Source organism: Candoia aspera, chromosome 1 (assembly GCF_035149785.1).
Source record: "Candoia aspera isolate rCanAsp1 chromosome 1, rCanAsp1.hap2, whole genome shotgun sequence".
Taxonomy (NCBI): Eukaryota; Metazoa; Chordata; class Lepidosauria; order Squamata; family Boidae; genus Candoia; species Candoia aspera.
The window spans coordinates 302,306,605-302,324,176 of record NC_086153.1 but is presented as its reverse complement, the minus strand read 5'-3'; the positions used below and the strand labels follow the sequence as shown (position 1 = coordinate 302,324,176).

General features: G+C 41.5%; 1 protein-coding gene across 1 annotated transcript in view; it reads right to left on the bottom strand.

Moving 5' to 3' along the window:
- FLRT2 (fibronectin leucine rich transmembrane protein 2) overlaps positions 1 to 17,249 on the bottom strand; it is an 82,975-nt gene extending 65,726 nt beyond the window's left edge. Inside the window, exon 1 of the mRNA XM_063290189.1 lies at positions 16,686 to 17,249. The gene's annotated coding sequence lies outside the window, so the exon portion shown is untranslated. The remainder of the gene's footprint in view (positions 1 to 16,685) is intronic.
- Positions 17,250 to 17,572: the final 323 nt, after the last annotated feature.

Sequence of the window (17,572 nt, the reverse complement as noted above, 5' to 3'; positions counted from 1 at the left end):
GAGTCAGTTCTACCCTTACATAGAATAATATGGACACCTAGGACAATGGATTTGGCTTCATAGAAAAATATTTATTTAGCCAGAGGGCAGTTCCTAAAACTACCTTAAAAATGCATGGGATGGTGCTGTACAGTTTTCTTCCTGGATTTTAAAGGACTTGACCAGCCTTGGGTACAAGGGAAATTTGGGAGAGGAGAGGATACCAGAGATACTATCTGTACTCACCCCTGGCAGCAAAACATCTGAAGTCAGCCCAGTTTAATTAAGGAGTATACTGAAGGTGGGAGATAATTTTGGCCTAAATCTCAAAAAGCAGTTATGAAGCAGTTATTAGGATAAATGAGGAGACACACAAATTCCTCATCCTGAGCAAATCTGAAGAAAGACACCAAACCTTAGAAGTTCAGTATAAACAAAAACAAAAGTTTAAATTAAAAAAAAAAAAAACCCACACACACCTCTTGCAAGAATTTAGCAGTGCCTATAATACTCTGCAGAAATGGTTTAAACAATGTTTTAGTGTGCGTTATGTGGCATCCCACCACAAAAAGGAGAGGAAAATTTAAAGTTCAGATCCTATTTTTTGTTTGAAGCCTCAGTGGAATAACTGAAGAACTTTGCACAGTTCAACTGGGTATTAAAAAAAAAAAACACACTAGCAAAGACATTACCATCGCATCATAAATTAAGAATGCACGGCCAGTTCTTGGCCAAATAGCTCCTTCTTCGTGTTAGCAGTGACCACCATGTCTCAAAAGGTAATATTCTCACTTGATCCTTGGCCCCAGACATGGCGTCATAACTAAACATGCAGTATTTTTTTCAATCGTTTCACAGAATTGCTAATTTTGCTTTCTCTCTGTTTTAGGGCATGCAGCAAATATTTGGGGAGGACATAAGCATCTGAACAGTCCCATTTTGTAAGATGTTCTCAGGGGAGAGGGGTCAGTTTTTCTCAGCTTCTGGTTCCCCCCACCCCTTTGAAAACTTTGCCTTCAGTTTTGGATTTGGGGGAAATTTAAAATTGCTGCTACCATTTAAATAATAGTGCCTACTTGCTTTGTTAGACACTTCATACTTTTATGTATTTGTATTTATATTTTATGGTTATTGTTTTAATTGTTTTTATTGTAAACTGCCCAGAGTCCCTCTTGTGTGTGTGGGGGGGGGGGAGATGGGCGGTGGCAAAATTTGAAAAATAAATAAATAAATAAAATAATCAAAGCCCTGATCTTGAATGGGCTGTCACCTTTCAAATTGGTAAAAGGTAGGAAGATTACGGTGGCACTGAGTTCAAGGGGGGAAAGTGGAAAAACTGGAAATGAAAGAGGGGAACTTCTGAGTGTGCAAGTAGAAAAAAACTGTATGTGAGAAAGATGTATAAGGAGATGGCCACACATCCATCACTATTATAGAGGTCACATGTACAGTATTTGCCTGAATTCAGCAATTTCTAAAGCATTCTGCTACCATATCCTTTCAAAGGAATCATACACATGTTACTCAAAATATTTCTCAGTATTTCAGTACTCCCTAGCACAAGAGTTTTATAAATGCAGGCATGCAGCATAAAACTGCAGTCAGGTTTCTCCATGCTGAATGAGACTTACTTCACATCAAGTATGTGTAGGGTAAACCACTTGCCATAAATGTATTGTATGATTTGTTGTAAGCTGCCAAGAGCCCAGCAGGAGCCAAATCATCATCGTTATAACCTATTTAAACTGAACACATTTTTTTTTCCAGTAGGGATTCAGGGTAAACTCAGCATTTACACATGGCACTGAAGAATCCTACTGCACATTCCATGGATCCCAATGGAGGACACAACTTTAAAGTTCTACATGTCCCAGAGTGATGCTCTGTCAAGAATAAATCAGTGAACACTTACCTATGTATTTAAGGTACTGTATACCACAGATACACAAGCTTTTTCAGGCAAACATCCACACGTGGCTTCTGTGTGACATGTTGAGGACCACATCCCCCAAAATGAGGGGAGGGCAGGAGAACGGAGTGGGTGAGGCCAAGACAAAAAAGCTACTTTAATTTAATTAATGAATTAAAATGTTATTTGCTAACATAGAAAAGGGTCTATCAAAGGCCATTTCCTAAAGGAACTTTAAGTGGTATTAGTTCTCTTTCAGTCTCTGGTGCTTTACTTAGCTCAATCAATCAAATGTCCTCCATTTTGTTGGACTACAACTCTCATAATGCCCAATTGGCATAGTCAAACAAATGTTTAACACAACTGGCAGATACCAAATTGAGAAAGGCTGCCTTAGCCCACCTTAGCCTAAGAAGTCTGATGCAGAATTACCAGAAGGAAGGAAGGAAGGACGGAAGGAAGGACGGACAATGTAAAAATAAAAAGCACTAAAAGCATGAAAAAAAATGTTGATGTAGACTGAAATATGATATATGACATATGCCAGTCTTCAGATTTGGCAATAACCTGAAAGTGTACTGTTCAGCTACTTGTCTTCTTTCTGCTTCCTCCCCTCAACAGAGATCATGACTGTAATCAATAAGAAGGAATTTTAAATGGTACAATTACAGAAAGTTAGGAATATGATTCCTCTGCAGAGATTTGGTTAGGGTGAGGAGTGGGACACCTTGTCCTAGTCAGCACACATCTCCCTAAACTATCATCCTGCAGCTTGTAAAATATGTTCGTTTATGAGATATTGATGGCTGGAAGGGAACACTAAAGAGCCAAGAGTCATAATTAGAAATCTAGTGCATTTGGTCCAATAAAGATTCCATCAACGTCACTGAGAGATGAGTGGCTGTGAATCTTGAAGACATCACAGCCGCATACAAACTGATTTATACATGTACAAAGCTGAACTAATGAAGGGCAAAGAATCTGTGCCAAATAATTCCAGCTAGGCACCTCCTTACTTATCTTTTGTCTGATTGCTGAAAATGCATAGACATTCTGGACTCAGCTGTTTTAAATTGTAACTCTCTGGTGCTTTAAATCCAATCCATCTACATTTAGTGAAAGTGCTTCCTTATCTGGAGATCTAGAATTGCTTTGGGTAGGGTTGTGCTAGGGACAAAAAAAAATCTGCAAGAAAACAGTCTGGGCAAATCAACACACTCCTCTCCCCAGCCCCCCTTGCCAGGGCTGCTGGCAGTAATTCTAAACACTTCATTTATTTTGGATTTATAAAGGTCTTCTGTGCAGAGTGTAAGCCTTAGCTTTTGACATTTATATATTCCTTCTCCAGAGGTACTATTGTATGTGTAGAATATTTTTGTCAGATGGTTGCAGGGAGATAGCAATTAAAATCAACATTGTTGTCTAAAACAGTGGTGCAACGTAACTAAGAAAAGTATCTGTAAACAGTGAGGGAAATTCCAAAAAGTTGCTCCAAAATGTTTAGGTTTTAAGAAGAGCATCATCTACTGTATCCTTTATTGCTTACGATTTTCCAAACCGTAATAGTGGGCATTTTTCTTCCAGTGTAAAGACTGTTATTGTGTAGCATGCTATTCCTACAATGAAAAGGTATTGAAATTTCAATCAGTGGCAAAAGTAATTTCTCAAATAATAATAATAATAATAACAACAATAATAATAACAACAACAGCAATAATAATCCAGACTATTACAGCCAAACATGTGTTTTACAATTTACTGAACTGCAGCTTGTTTTAAAAAATGAGATAGAAAAGAAGCAGGAGATTTTCACTGAGCATTCTGGCATCAAGCCAAAGACAGTCCAAGCATTACCACTGGGAACCACTGGACTGATGCAAAGAATTTGCAGGGCGTTTTCATTCCTCTGTCTGCATTAAAAATTCTGTGTTTCAGATAGACTGTACAGATTTCATACATCTGCACAGTTGCATATGAAGGAAATATCCTCACAAGCTATAGAAAGAAAAGTACTTTTGATATCATATAAACTAAGGATCCCTAAAAATAATTACAGATTATAATTAGGGATTAGGTGGGGGGGGGTTCTTTTGAAATTTTAAAACTTTTTTAAAGGTTGTTGGGAGTCGGAAGGCAAATAAATTGTATAAATAAATAAATAAAATCAACATACATTCCTGGAAGGATATATCAATTGTTACATCTCTACACAACATATGGGCTGTAGCACCTCAAAAACTGTTTCCATCTATTCATGTTCAGGTTCAATAAATAGTATAGTGGAAGAAAAAATATAAAATTAGTACCAAGCTATCTGGTATAGATATAGAACATCAATATATTTAATTGGTGTCTTGATGACCTAGAAGAATAGGTACTAAAAAAGACACATGATTTTATTTGCTTTCAATCATCATTATCTACTACAGAGATGGTAAAAGTTCAGGTTCGTGTGGAAATACTTTTTTTTTTACTGAAACCTTGAGTCCCAGCAATTGAAATAGTTTGAAAATAGCACTTAATTTTTTTTTTAAAAAAAAAAATCCTAGTTCACAAGTTTTTTTTTTCATTTTTATTTTGGAAAAGGAGAATGATGTTCTATTCCTGCCTTTGTTGAACAATTGTGAATCAAAAATCTTTGATGATCTTCTTCAAATCACTCAAAGATTCACCTATAGATCCCATTCTGCCCAGCCCTGATGTACTAGAAATTAATAATCAACAATGGAACCAACTATGTTAAAGATGTTTAGGCCACCAGTTCCTGTAAAAGTCAGTATCAAAAAAACTGAGATAAGGGGATAAGATTAATGATTATCATAGGAAAGAAGACTCTGATCACACACAATTTACTTTTCAGTGGGTCAACTTGCAATATCAGTACAATGACCAGTTTGACGTGATTAAACTTTTTAATTGTATACTCCCAAGAGTAGCTGCAGAACTGGGCAGCCTGTGAAATGAAATGACATAAAATAAATGGTGGACATCCATCCTTTACTCTGTACAAACAGTGTAATTTAACAATCCCTGTCCCCTCGCAACCTCTAGTCAAAGAAAAGAAGAAAAAGGAGGACATCTATGCCTGATCCTGATGGGCTAGAATACTGGTTGTGTCTTGAAGGAAAAGAGTTTCCCAAACCGAAACAAATTAATGTGTTTGTTTCCAGAATGCAACTGGAGGGCATACTGCAGATTTCAGTCCTTCTGCCTTCGTGCACTTACACAGAATGTATCCATAATTCACAGTGACAGTGTGTGTGTGTGTGTGTGTGTGTGTGTAGGAGAAAAATACGTTTGTCCTGGATCCTTCAGAGTAGACTGATAACCAGTAAAGTCATCTGGCACTCTTTGAATAATAAGAAAATGTCCAGGAAAAAATGCAAAAGTGTCCTGAATATCCTGTTTAGGAATCTAGCTTACGCACTTCACTGTAAGCAAATTGTGTAGTCACCATTACAGGTATTACACCAGAAGTGTGAAAAGAAGTTGCATCTCTCCTTCTACCTTAAAATACCCAGAGTGGTCTCAGTTTCAGCTGTTTTAGCTAAAGCTGTAAAAAAAAAACCTTGCACTTCGAGTTCTACAGTTTGACAATGCATTCACTGAGAGCCAGCCAACCCTTCTGTTGTACAGAAGGGGAAGGTTGTGGCCCCTCCCTGCCACCTTTGGTCTGAGAATACTTATTTCCTTTGTTTTAAATAGGAAAGGCCTCATAATAGATTGGGATTATTCTAAAAAAGTAGAAGCACTAGAAAAGCTGAAATAGCTGTAAAACAACAATAAATAACTTTCTCTATTTCTAAGTGAAGAAAAATAAGACATCAAGGCCTTTCAAACTGCAAATATCAATCGCTATTTAGCTGTTGTCTGAATCACACTGGTAGATCTCTGAAAATCTAGCAGATAGATGGACTAATCTTTGGAAGAGGGGGAATTGGTGTGGAAACAGGTTTGATATCTTCTAGCACGATGGTTCTATGATTAAATAGCTGTCCAAATGAAAAACCTGGTATTTCAGCTTTAAAAAAAATCAATAAATAACCCAACCAATCAATTAACCTACAATCTCCAGATGTCTTTAAGTCAAACACAAAGCACTCTGAGTGTGATCTGATTTGCCAGCTTGATTTTAATCACTTTATACTTCGAAACACAAAATATTTCGAGTTTTGTTGGGCCAGAATGCTGGTTCTGTCTTGAAGGAAAAGAGTTAGAAAACAGATTAACATATTGCTTTGACAAATATTTGACAAATACTTTCCCAAAGTAGCATGCAATTGTTCATGATGCATGTCAGTTAAAATACTTTATGGCCAAGAAGCTTGAATGTACAATGGAAGAACAAGCGTAGGCACCCTTTTCAAGGCACCTATGTTACGCTGTATGATCTAGTTGCAAGCTCAGTTCACATGATCCTTCCCTCACAGGGTGACCTATGGCTTCCCATTTGCTTCTGCTTATGTGACTGACACGTTCCACCAGCTGCAGTTGGGAGTCATGTTTGGCAGCATTAACCCATTTCTGTCCTGATAAGGTCCTGGATTTAGTTTCCATTCTGGGCATTGACCTTTTACATCAGTATATCTTGTACTAGCTTTCAGACAGTTTACAGCAGCTACCTTCAGTGATATGCATTGAATCAGATGGCACAAAAATATCAAAGGAAAAAAAAAGAATCTGGGAAATAAAGCCTGACATATTTATAAGCAATTACTTTGGGAGAAGAAAAGCATGCTTTGGTTTGGTCTTAAGCCACCTTAATCTGGGGGCTTTACTCTTCTATATTTTACACTTTGGCCCTTCATCACTGCTTTAGCTACCTACCACATGGACTTTAAAATAGCTACAATTTTAAAGCAAGCTTGTGATAATTCAATAAAGTATGCATGCATCTAGCAAACAGTAGACATTAGATATTTTTAGTGGTTTGAGAAAAAAATGATGTACCTTTTAATGAAAACTAATAAAAGTTAATTTTAAGTTATTGAATAATGCAGTTATTATTTAAAACTCTTGTATCTCAGAATTTCACAGTGAAATTCTTCCATCAAAAATATGCATATCTATGCACGGAGGAAAATACATATATCAGTTAAAGGAGCATGCAAAACAACATAAGATAAAGTTGCTTGCAAAAACTTTTACCAAAGTAAATAGATCATTATGGAGATTTTACAATAGAAAGGGGGTGAAAGAAATTAAGCATTAGAAAAATGAACAGAAATTAAAATTGAATGGTTTTTCAATCTATTTATCCTTAGATATTATATTAACAATTCTAATTGTTCCAGTACATTTATACCAAGAATGGAAGCATATAGAAGAAATACTTGACTTTATTCAGCCAGTCTTAATAGGATTTCAAGAAAATATTTGATACTGTTCTTAAAACTGGAACATTCTTACCAACTGAGTAATACAATATAAATTTGCTGCCTGTTCAAAGTATATGGATTCATAGCTGCAGTATGTTCAGTGGGACTCAAGTCAAGATAATTTCTCCCTAGATTGGGCCCTTTGTCCTTAGCTTTAAAAAGTTACTTTAGCCTTTAAGTGAGTAAACTGATTCTGGTAGTAATAATAATACTCTATCTATTCTGAATTGAGCAAAATTTGATGCCATAGCCAACTGTTTGAAAGAATCAGAAACAAAATATTCTTCAGTCTCTGATTCCATGTGAGCAAAAGTTTATCAGGATCTGACTATGTAATTATCACAAGTATTTAGAGATTATTACTCTGAAGAGCTTTTGCAAAACTATTTTGATTTCTTTGATAGTGACCATTACTCTATAAACATTCACTGGAAATTACACTATTAATTTATCAGTTGATTAGCCTCCCAGTGATTAATAATTATGAAGGACTCAAAAACCCATATTGGAATATGTGTTGTACATCCAGGGAATCATTCCAAGGAGAATTAAGCAAGGACCAATCTTGTAAGGAGTTGGGCACCTCCCAATTCATTCAAAGCATAAACAAAACATGCTGATAGGGATTCAAAACTAGTGGGAGTACAGAATTCAGGTTTGCATCAATAGTTTTATTTTGACAAGTGGAGGACTGGAATCTAAAGGATATTGCCATCATAAAATCTTACTTGAATTGAGAAGAAGTGGGTTCAGCAGCCTCAGAAGAAAGAAGCACAACAAAAGTTTTCAGGATTCAATAACTAATATGCTTCAGTCCTTCACTGTGGAGTAATCCCATGCAACCAATAGGTCTCCTCTGAATAAAAGTTTAAGGTTGAAATTATGTGGAGAATTAAGTGGATTATTTCCTTTATAATTCTGCTTCCACCAGTTTATACTGTATATAGAGGAAAAATATTCCATATATCAAACTAAATCATAAAGGTAATTTTAAACTAAGAAAGCAATACAAGTCTGATCTAACAGAAAGCAAACGAAGAGGCTTTTAAGAAGCAGATCAGAAAGCATGCACTCAAGCAATCTGAAAATATCCTTAATTTAAGATATTTTAAATTAAGGATATTTTCACTTTGCTTGAGAAACTAACACTTATTTTTTTAAAAAAAAAATACTAACTATAACATCGTATTTTGTTTTAAAGAGCTCACTAGTGCTGACCTTGGATTCATTCAAAGAACTATGTCAAGAGAAGGAATCAAAGAGAAATAAAGCCAGTTAATTGTGTAAAATCACCAGCCAAAGACCAAAGAACAGGAGGATGACAACAACCTGGGCCACTGACTGAAAATAATCAAGTTCATTGTACTAACTAAGCATTTTATGGGTTGACTGAACTTGAAAAAAATCAGACAAGACTGGATTATTTCCCTCCTAAGTGTTAGCCTTTCCTAGGAAGCCAAAAGGTTTTGTTGTGTTTGTTCTTAATCTATATAAACATGCATCAAGATATAACCATGAGTTTGGTCTTATAGTTCTTCATTTCTTTAAAAGAAACCAAAGAATGAATATACGGTTTATTTACTGTTTTAAATAATTAAACTTAATACCATCAGTCCGGAGTAGCACTACTTAGAATAGCCACCGTGAGTTCCTTTTTTTCCCCTCTCTTTCTTACATAAACACAGAAAAAAAAAAGGGGGGGGGGAATTATTAATCTTCAGCATCTTTCAGCTTTTCTGATGTGAAGGAAGTAGAAGGGAAGGTGTCAAAGACTTAATTCTTAGCACAGACTTACTAAAAAAGAACATCGTCTTCTGAAACATCTACTGCCACTATATAATTCAACAGTAAACATAAATCATCATTTGGTAAATGCATTCAATTTTCAATTCACAATAATTATCTCAGTCATGAAATATTGATCTGCATGTAGGCAAGAGAAAAATTAGTACTGGAAAGCTGGGTTTAATAATGTTTTAAAAGGGAACATCTGTTAATAGCAATCCATTCCCTTGATCTCCAGCATGTATTCACTGTACAGGAAAAGCTTTGTTTTAATGCTATTATCTAAAATTATGCTTCTCCTATATTCATATGCTGGCTATTGTTCATCTTTGCTAAGTAATTTTCCAGGTTTCTATGGATATGTGTTCCTATGGGGAAAAATCATTTAATCAGTTGAACCCTTGGAACAAATGAAGGGTACCAGATAGATCAAACTGCATTCTATCTTGTGTTTTCTGATTGTGACAACCCTACAGAACACTGTCTAATTGGCTGATTTTCTTCACTCTATCAACACTGGATTTGAGTTGGCTTGTATTAATCTATTTTAACTGATAATACAGTGGACACTCTGACAACATACTTGAAAATAGCAAGCAAAGAATCAGTGTCAGATACCCCCAAACAGTTCATTTATTCCTCTCTTCTAATCTACTTCACAGAAGAAAAGGAAAGAAAGAACACACGTTGATTCTGTACACTTCTCACAGATAGAGGTCACTAATGGACTAAATTTGAATCACTGTGGCAGAAACCACAAAGTTATATACTGTAGAAGTAATCCAGTGAAAAATGAACTCACTTTCAGATTAAAAGCAGGGAATACAGTGGTAACGAAGAAACTACCCTTCATAGAACCAAAAACATTATTTTTAGAGAAACTATTATTTCCTTTATTTGGAAGGTGAGGCAGAAGAAAACCGCACTATTGTTCTTGAATGTTGACTTCCTTTCCTTTCCTTTCCTTTCCTACCTATGCTTTCTGACAATTATAAATATATCTGTATTCCTGATTCTTGCCTGAAACTGTAGTCTATGGCATGCATTTTCAGTATGAGTAAAGATGAAGTTACTTGCCGCAGATAAGCCTAATTCTATATTGAACTCTTCTGCCAACCAGGATATAATCATGACTTACAGAAACAGCTTAAATTAAATCTGGAGACTGAAAGCCAAAAGCAGATAAAAATCACATTTCACAATCATTCTGTCTCTCTCACTTGTATACATTCCAACAATTGCTTTTGTCCACGTTCTAGATTTCCATAAACTGAGCCCAATATTTTGATTAGAGTCCAGATTGGAAGCAAAATATTATTATTACAGGAAAATTGTATTCTGATTTATAGTGCTTCTAGCCTGTGGCTTCCTCTATTTCTTTAACAAGATTTTTTTTTTAAAAAAATAAGTTTATTAGGATTATATAAAATGTTTGGTCAAAAGTATGGTGCTAGGTCTCATTAAGGTATCATAGGAAGCTTGGGAAGAGAAGTTGGTGGACTCAAAACATAGTAGAGTAGAGTAGAGCAGAGTGGTGGGAGAAATACAAGAAAAACTGATCACAAAAGAAAAGTATGGGAAGATTAATAAGCAGAAAAGAAGAGGCGTGTTAGGGGCCAGAGATGGAATCTTCCAAAATTTAGTTAAATGTATTTTAAGATAAATAATGACCTCACATCTGAACATTTAAAAAAATATAGTTACACGATAGTTCCATTCTGTGTTCTTTTTCAAAAGATCAAATAAGTTACTACAATTCTAAAAGAAAGGCCACCACTTATGAAGGATTGCCGTGAAAGTTTTATCTCTTCTCAGCCTAAGATTATCTGCTATTGCCTGCTAAATTAGCAGAACCCACCATATTCTTTTCTGTAAATATCAAGAATGCATAGCTTGCATTTAAAAAAGCGACTTCACTCAGATACGTTTGATGAAATACACACAACTTGACCAAGGGCCTGTTTTTTCTCCAACATGGATTCCCAAATGCCACTGCAGAAGGGGATTCCCACCATATACCTTTCAGGGAATAAATCCATGAATGAACTCAGTGAGAGGTCTTTCTTATATCAAGGCATAGCGGGGGACTGTCAGGACAAGTTGCCTGCAGAAGATTAAGTTTCTGCTATAAATTGGTTTGATTAGTTTGTAAGCACTGAGGAGCTAAAAGGCAGTAAATAAACTTCTGGAATATGCTTGCATGCAAGAGGGGAACAAAAACAGCAGATGTTTATCAATACTTTAGAATACCCTCTTTCTAACCCAAATCAAAGCAAATAAAATAACCATAAAAGTGGGGGGGGGGATCAGTCACTACAGAAATCTAATCAGCACTTTCTATATGCAAGCAAAGGATTTTGCATGGATTTGTGCTTTGGAGTTCATTAGCTTATTGTGAGCCTTAAAACACATTTCCTCCATTAAAATTAATTAAAAGCTCCTGTTGACTGATTCTCGATTCCAGAGAAGAAAGTTGATAGCTTCTCCCTTAGTTTTCAGCTGGCATTTTATTTAATGTGTGCTTCCACACTCTGCAGAGCTTTTTTCAGCTGTTTCCTTCAATGCCTCCCCCCTTTTGTCTCTTAGCTTGACCACCTCCCAGAATCTGACCAGTTACATGAAATTATGCTGCTGTCCATTTGATGGACCTGAAGTGCCATCTCTGCTTCCTCCCCCAAGCCATCAAATCTTCCTTTATTAACTTGAATCTGAATACCGAGGCAATTTACAAATCGATCCTGCATCCCCTCCATTTGAGTCTCCTAAAGCCTGTCAGCCCTGACTCCCAGATTTCTTCCAGCCTTGCAACTACTAGATTTGTTCTTTCCTTGCAACTTCTCCCTCCCCCCCCCACCCCACCCCGGGAAATATTCCCAGTCATTCCAGAGGCACAGCGGTAGAGCCTGACCACAAGGAGTGGGTCGCTAAATGGCCCTGGGGAATGAAAGGGAGAAATTAGTGAACTTGCTTCTACCTACTTCCACCTGGATTCCCATACAGTACCCTCGTTAAGAGAAACAGGGAACTATCCCTGGCTGCGAATGGCTGCCGGTTCCTCCACTTGTCAGACAAGCACTGATCAACTCGGCGGTCCTGCCTGTGTGTAGGTCGCTGCCTCTCTCACACACGCACAAACGCCTCTGCCAATGGATCGCCGCGGCAATCTCGTGCCACCTCGCTCCCCAGCCATTCATTGGGGGTGGGGGGAGCTCTGTTTTAAGAGTCTGGCGAAATAATCAATCAGCCGAGTCCGGGGCTGGGTGGGAAGAGAATCGCTGGAACGGGAAGACAGAACAGACGCTCAACTCTACCTGGCAGGGCTGGGTAGGAGTCCTCCTCCGACTCCGACGTTATGTAATCCCCCGGGCGCCTCTGGCCGCGCAGCGCGGAGCAAACTTTGGTAGCAGCAGCCTCGGGTTCCTCCTGGGCTGCCTCGCGCAGGGTCCGGTGCAGCGCGGAAAGGCGGGCGGGATCCCGACCTCGGCACCCTGATCTCCTCCTCTTCCTCTCCCCCGCGGGCTGCTGGCGCTTGCCTCCGGTGCCGCTGCCTCCGGCTCTGCGGAGCGCTGCCTTCCCTTTTCTTCGCCTCGCTCTCTTACGAGGCAGCGACCACATCCTCCCCCTTTCTCCTCCGACGCGAAGCCCGGGACTCCAGCATCCCCAAGAATGCCCGGGCGGGCAGACGCACGCACGCGCGCGCACACGCCTCTTTCCCACCTCCCAGGGTGAGCGGCGGGGCGCGCGCGGGAGGCGCCGAATCCCACCAACTCCAGGCAAAAGAAAGGGGGCGCCTGGAGGAGGCGCGAGGCTGCCGCGGACAGTTTTCTCTGGGTCTTCGGAGATCTGGAGAACGTATCACACGGGGAGGAGTAAGCCCAAGCAGGCAGGACCCCGAGCGATCCCAAGAAGCGCCAGGCACTTGCAGGCGTGAGCGTGTGGAGCGGGAAGCGTGCGGCGTGTCTGAGGATCTCCTCCCTCTCGTTCGCAAAAGTCCAGAGCCTGCCTCGGAAAGCAGCCGCTTCACAGGTTGATCTTCGGCGTAATGAGGTCTCGGATCCGACTATTCCCGGGTAATGGGAGCTGTGCCCTCCCCTTTCTCCTCGCTTGACACCCCAGGGAGATGTTTACAGTAATGAATTCAGCCGATAGCCATCTCGCGCTCTCTGCCTCTTTCGCTCTCCTGGCGCCCCTCCCACATTTCTAGTTTAAAGAATGCTTGGAAGGCAGGGCCGTAACCTGAAAGCTTTCTAAGAGGCAAAGGCGGTTTAGGATCCTTAAAAAAAAAAGAACAAAAACGAAAGAAAAAAGAAAAACACCTTTAACCCATCCTTCACCAAAAAGCTCTTTAGCTATAAAGTGGCGTTTCTGTCCGGATTAGTTTCTCCCCACCCATTTTTTTTATTATTTTTTTTTTGAGTGCGCATCTTTCAGATGGAATACGGGAGGCAGTATCGAGTGGCATCTCAGAGCTTTGCCTTTTACTTCTCGGCTTTGCCCCTTATTTGCGGACGGGCGCTCTTGCCTATGGTAAGGGCTTTAATTGACCCAACAGAGATTCCTGGACAAAAGAACGATCGAAAGAAAAGGCCTCCCATCTCTTCAGAAAACCTTTGCCGGAGACAGCCTAGACTTTCCTGGTGTTATTAAAATTTTCTCCCTTCATCCCCCAGAAAGCAACAGTCACCACCACCTAGTTTTACCATTATTCTGAAATGCCTGAGTAATTAGAGTAGAGAAACTGTGTTGGGGAAAAGAATCCTCACCAAAAGGGATTTGTTCTAGTGGTCTATGGTTCTCTCCTCCCAACTTCTCTGAATTTTTATTAGCGAAATCAAATCAAATCAGGGAGTAGACCAATAGGTCCCCAGAGAGGCAATCCCCCCCCCCAACTTTGTGTTATCTCAAGAAAACCAAATGTATATTTCTTTACATGTCCCTCTGCCCCTAACAACAACAGTAACAATAATGCCTTATCCTAAATGATACTGTCTGGGGTCAACCAGTAAACCACTGGAGAGGGTAGAAAGAGACAGATTTCAGATCCTCAGCTACTCCTCAAATAGGGGGTCCAGTAGGTTCTCACAGTTTTAAAGCTACAATGCTAACGCAGGAGATAGACAGGAAAGGAGAGAGGTGTACCAGCTAGATCTTGTTGTTTGAAATATACATTATCCAGATTGCATGTTTTACATTATTTTTAGTGCTGGGGTAGTGGAAAATCATATTGGGGAAACTGATCAATGCCATGTGTCCAAAGTGTTTGGAGCAATTCTGTTTAAGCATCGAAAGACCCTCAGGATTTTCTTTTTCTCTTCATGCTGTCTTCAGCTCCATCATCTAGAGTTCAAAAGTGGTGGACTGGGGGAAGGTTGGGATATATTACATGTGCACTTTTCAAAATCTGGCAACTGCAGCATCAAAGTAATAAACAGAACAAGCGAAAGGTTCATCACAGAACCAACACTACAGGTAAAACTTCCACATGAACTCGAAGGCAATGCATGTGTTCATACAACCAGCAATTCCCAAATGTTCAAATATTAGGTGCTGGCTAACATAGGAATCCATGGAAGAGAATCCTGTTAAGTTCAGTAGGACTGACTTTAAGGAGTGGGTGCAAGCAACTGAAACCAAGGGACACCACTGCAGCAGCCTAAAACATTCAAACATCTTCCTTGTGACAAGCTATTTCTTCCCTGCTGATTTATCGCATCATCCTAACATCATTGTGGCAGTATAACTGTGTATTCATTACTCTAAGATCAGCATAGCAATGGTTGAATGACGCCATATATCATTAGTGAGGAAATGGCCAAGACTGTCTAAAGAGAAGTGCCATATTGAAGCTAAGAGATAGTTGGCAATATTTCACTCGTCTTTCTCCTTCATGTACAGGTTCAAACATTCTCCTCAGCACCTCCCCCAATCACCCAGGTCAACACTGCAAACTAAGCCAGAGGATACTTTTAGGCTGCTTATAATGCGGCCTAAGAAAAATGCATGGGGTAGAGGCTGGCCAACCTCATGTGATGGCCATTTGCAAACAGCTGGCTGGGCAGCTACAATGGCAATACCCTCACCCTAGGCCAATGTTTCTCAGCCTTGGCATCTTGAAGATGTGTGGGCTGGGAGTTGAAGTCCACACATCTTCAGGCTGCCAAGGTTGAGAAACACAGCCTAGGCTAAGAAAGTGTGATCACCACGGGGGCCAGCAGTATCTAATATTTTGTGGGCCTAAACTTGAGCGTGCTACAAAGCCCATTTGCTTCAGCCAGCAAAACTGGAGTTATGGGGCCGAGCATCCAACGCCTCTGACCGGCGCGAGATTGGGAAAGGCTTTCTTACACTTCCAACCCACATAGAAATCCCACAGCCAGGCTTGGAACGGGGCAGGCCAGACACGTTCGCCCTTGGACGCCCGCCGGAGCAAGTAGCTCTGGGAGTCCCAGAGAGGCTCTGCTCCCTTCGCCAGGGCAGAGGACTCCCCGCCCCCTCGAGGGTCCACCCACCCCTTGGAAACACGAAATCGCCCGTGAGCTGCCAGCCCGCCGAGGGAAAGGGAGGGAGAGATTTGGCGAGCCGATCCACCCAGCTCTGACCGAGAAGGCGCTGTCAGTCGGAGAGCAAGGAGTTTGGCGAGCAGAGCCGCTCGGCTCCGTTATAAAATACGGGCGGTAAGCTCTTGCCTGTAGAGAGCTGCCACCAAAGCGAGGCACAAGCTCTGATTTGCTAGTTCGCAGGACCTCGGAAATATGGAAGACCGGAGGGCTTGAAGGAGTTGATCGCCTCCCCAGAGCGCGACGCCCCTCTTCTGCGGAGGCGAAAAGAGATATTCGCGAGACACGGGTTGTCTAACGAGGGAATAAAGGGGGGTTATTTTCTTCAGCAGGGTATTGGGATGAAAAGAGGCGGGAGCTAAGTGGGAAAGAGGGTCCCAGAAGGATTGAATCACTCTGTTTCCAACTGATTGATTCTGCTCCCTTGTAAGGTCTTTGTTTCTTTGCCCAAGGGATGAGGGGGGAGAAGGGGGGAGGAAGGCACCCCCCCCCCAAGCTAGTCATTCTCACGTCTGAGCCGATGCATTTTGTTTGCCTGTAAATGCAGCCAGGTTTCAGCCGCGCAACCAACAAGCCTAGAACAGACACCCCCCCACACACCCTTTTTTCGCTAAAAGCGCGGTGGTTGAGGAATGAAACATGAGATAGTTCACCTCACGACACATGCCAAGCTTCACTTGTCGCGGATCTTTTGGTAGGGAGGGAAACAATATTTTCGGATAGGAAACTGATCCTCTCCACGCCGGTGTCGGCCGCAACCGAACTGAACCTGCCATGCTGAAAATCAGATTGGCAATGACGTAAAAGAGAACCGGGGAGTGAGTGGTTTTAAGACCGTCTCAGCACCAGCATCACCCTCATATTACTGGATGGACGATTCCTCGATTTTGCTAGGCGCTCCCGAGAACCTAACCACGTACCCGCGGTCCTCCAACCACAACTTAAACTTTGGCGAAACGCGTTTTCCCAAGTTTTTTGCTTATTCATTTCAGGATCGATCGATCGATCTTCCTTCTAGCGGTTGGGGAACTGGAAGCCCCTGCAAGGGAAAGACTTTTTAAAAGGACGCCGTGTTACCTGTGGAGAAGACGGTCGCGCGGCTGGTGTGCGGCTGGATCTCACCCAAACCCCACTGGGTCTGGAAGGTGGAGAGCGAAGCAGCTCAGTCCCGGCATTGTACTGGTTTAAGGATCACCGCCAAGGGCTGGCTTGGTTCCATAGCTGGCAAGAGCCAAGTTCGTCCTCATAATCTCACGGCTCCCGGCGAGCGCGAGGAGACGATCCCCCGGAGATGCTCGCTCAGCCGGGCGTTCAATCGCAGCGCCCAACAACGCAAGTCCGGTCCGTTCGCTTTCAAATCTTCTGCTCCCTCTTCCCCACCACCGCAGCAGATTTCCCCGGAGAGGGTCGAGGTCCGAGGCCTAGAGCAAAGCGCGGGTGGCCGTCTTCCCAAGTGAGCTGCAGAGGCTCCTACCGAGTAGCTGCCACAGCAGCAGCCACGCGCCGCGTCGCCTGCCTGGAACACACAGCGCCTTCCTCGAAACTCCGCCGTCTAGCAAAGAGCGGGAGGCAGCGGTGCCCGCTTAACCCTTCGCGGGCGTGACGCTGAAGGAAGAGCGGAGCCGCGTTCCAACGTTCCTCCTGCCGGGGACAGGGTTTTGTTATGGCTGGCCCCAGAGTGTCTGGAGACGGGCTTGCCTGAGGAAGCACACGCACGCACGCGTTGAAAAAAAAAGGCGGGGGGAGGAGGGAAGCAAAGCCCCACCCCGGGCAGAATTGCTTTGCGGATTAGCTGTCCCTTCGAAAGGAAGGAAGGAATGAGCGGCAGAGCTGAACCGTGTCTTAACTCGGGAACAGGGGAGTGGGGGAGGTCTAGTGACATCACGATTCGATGAACCTTCCCACCTGCTCAATTCTTTGTCCCACTTTTTTTCGCCCGGGCGGGTGTGCACCCGGTTAAAGAA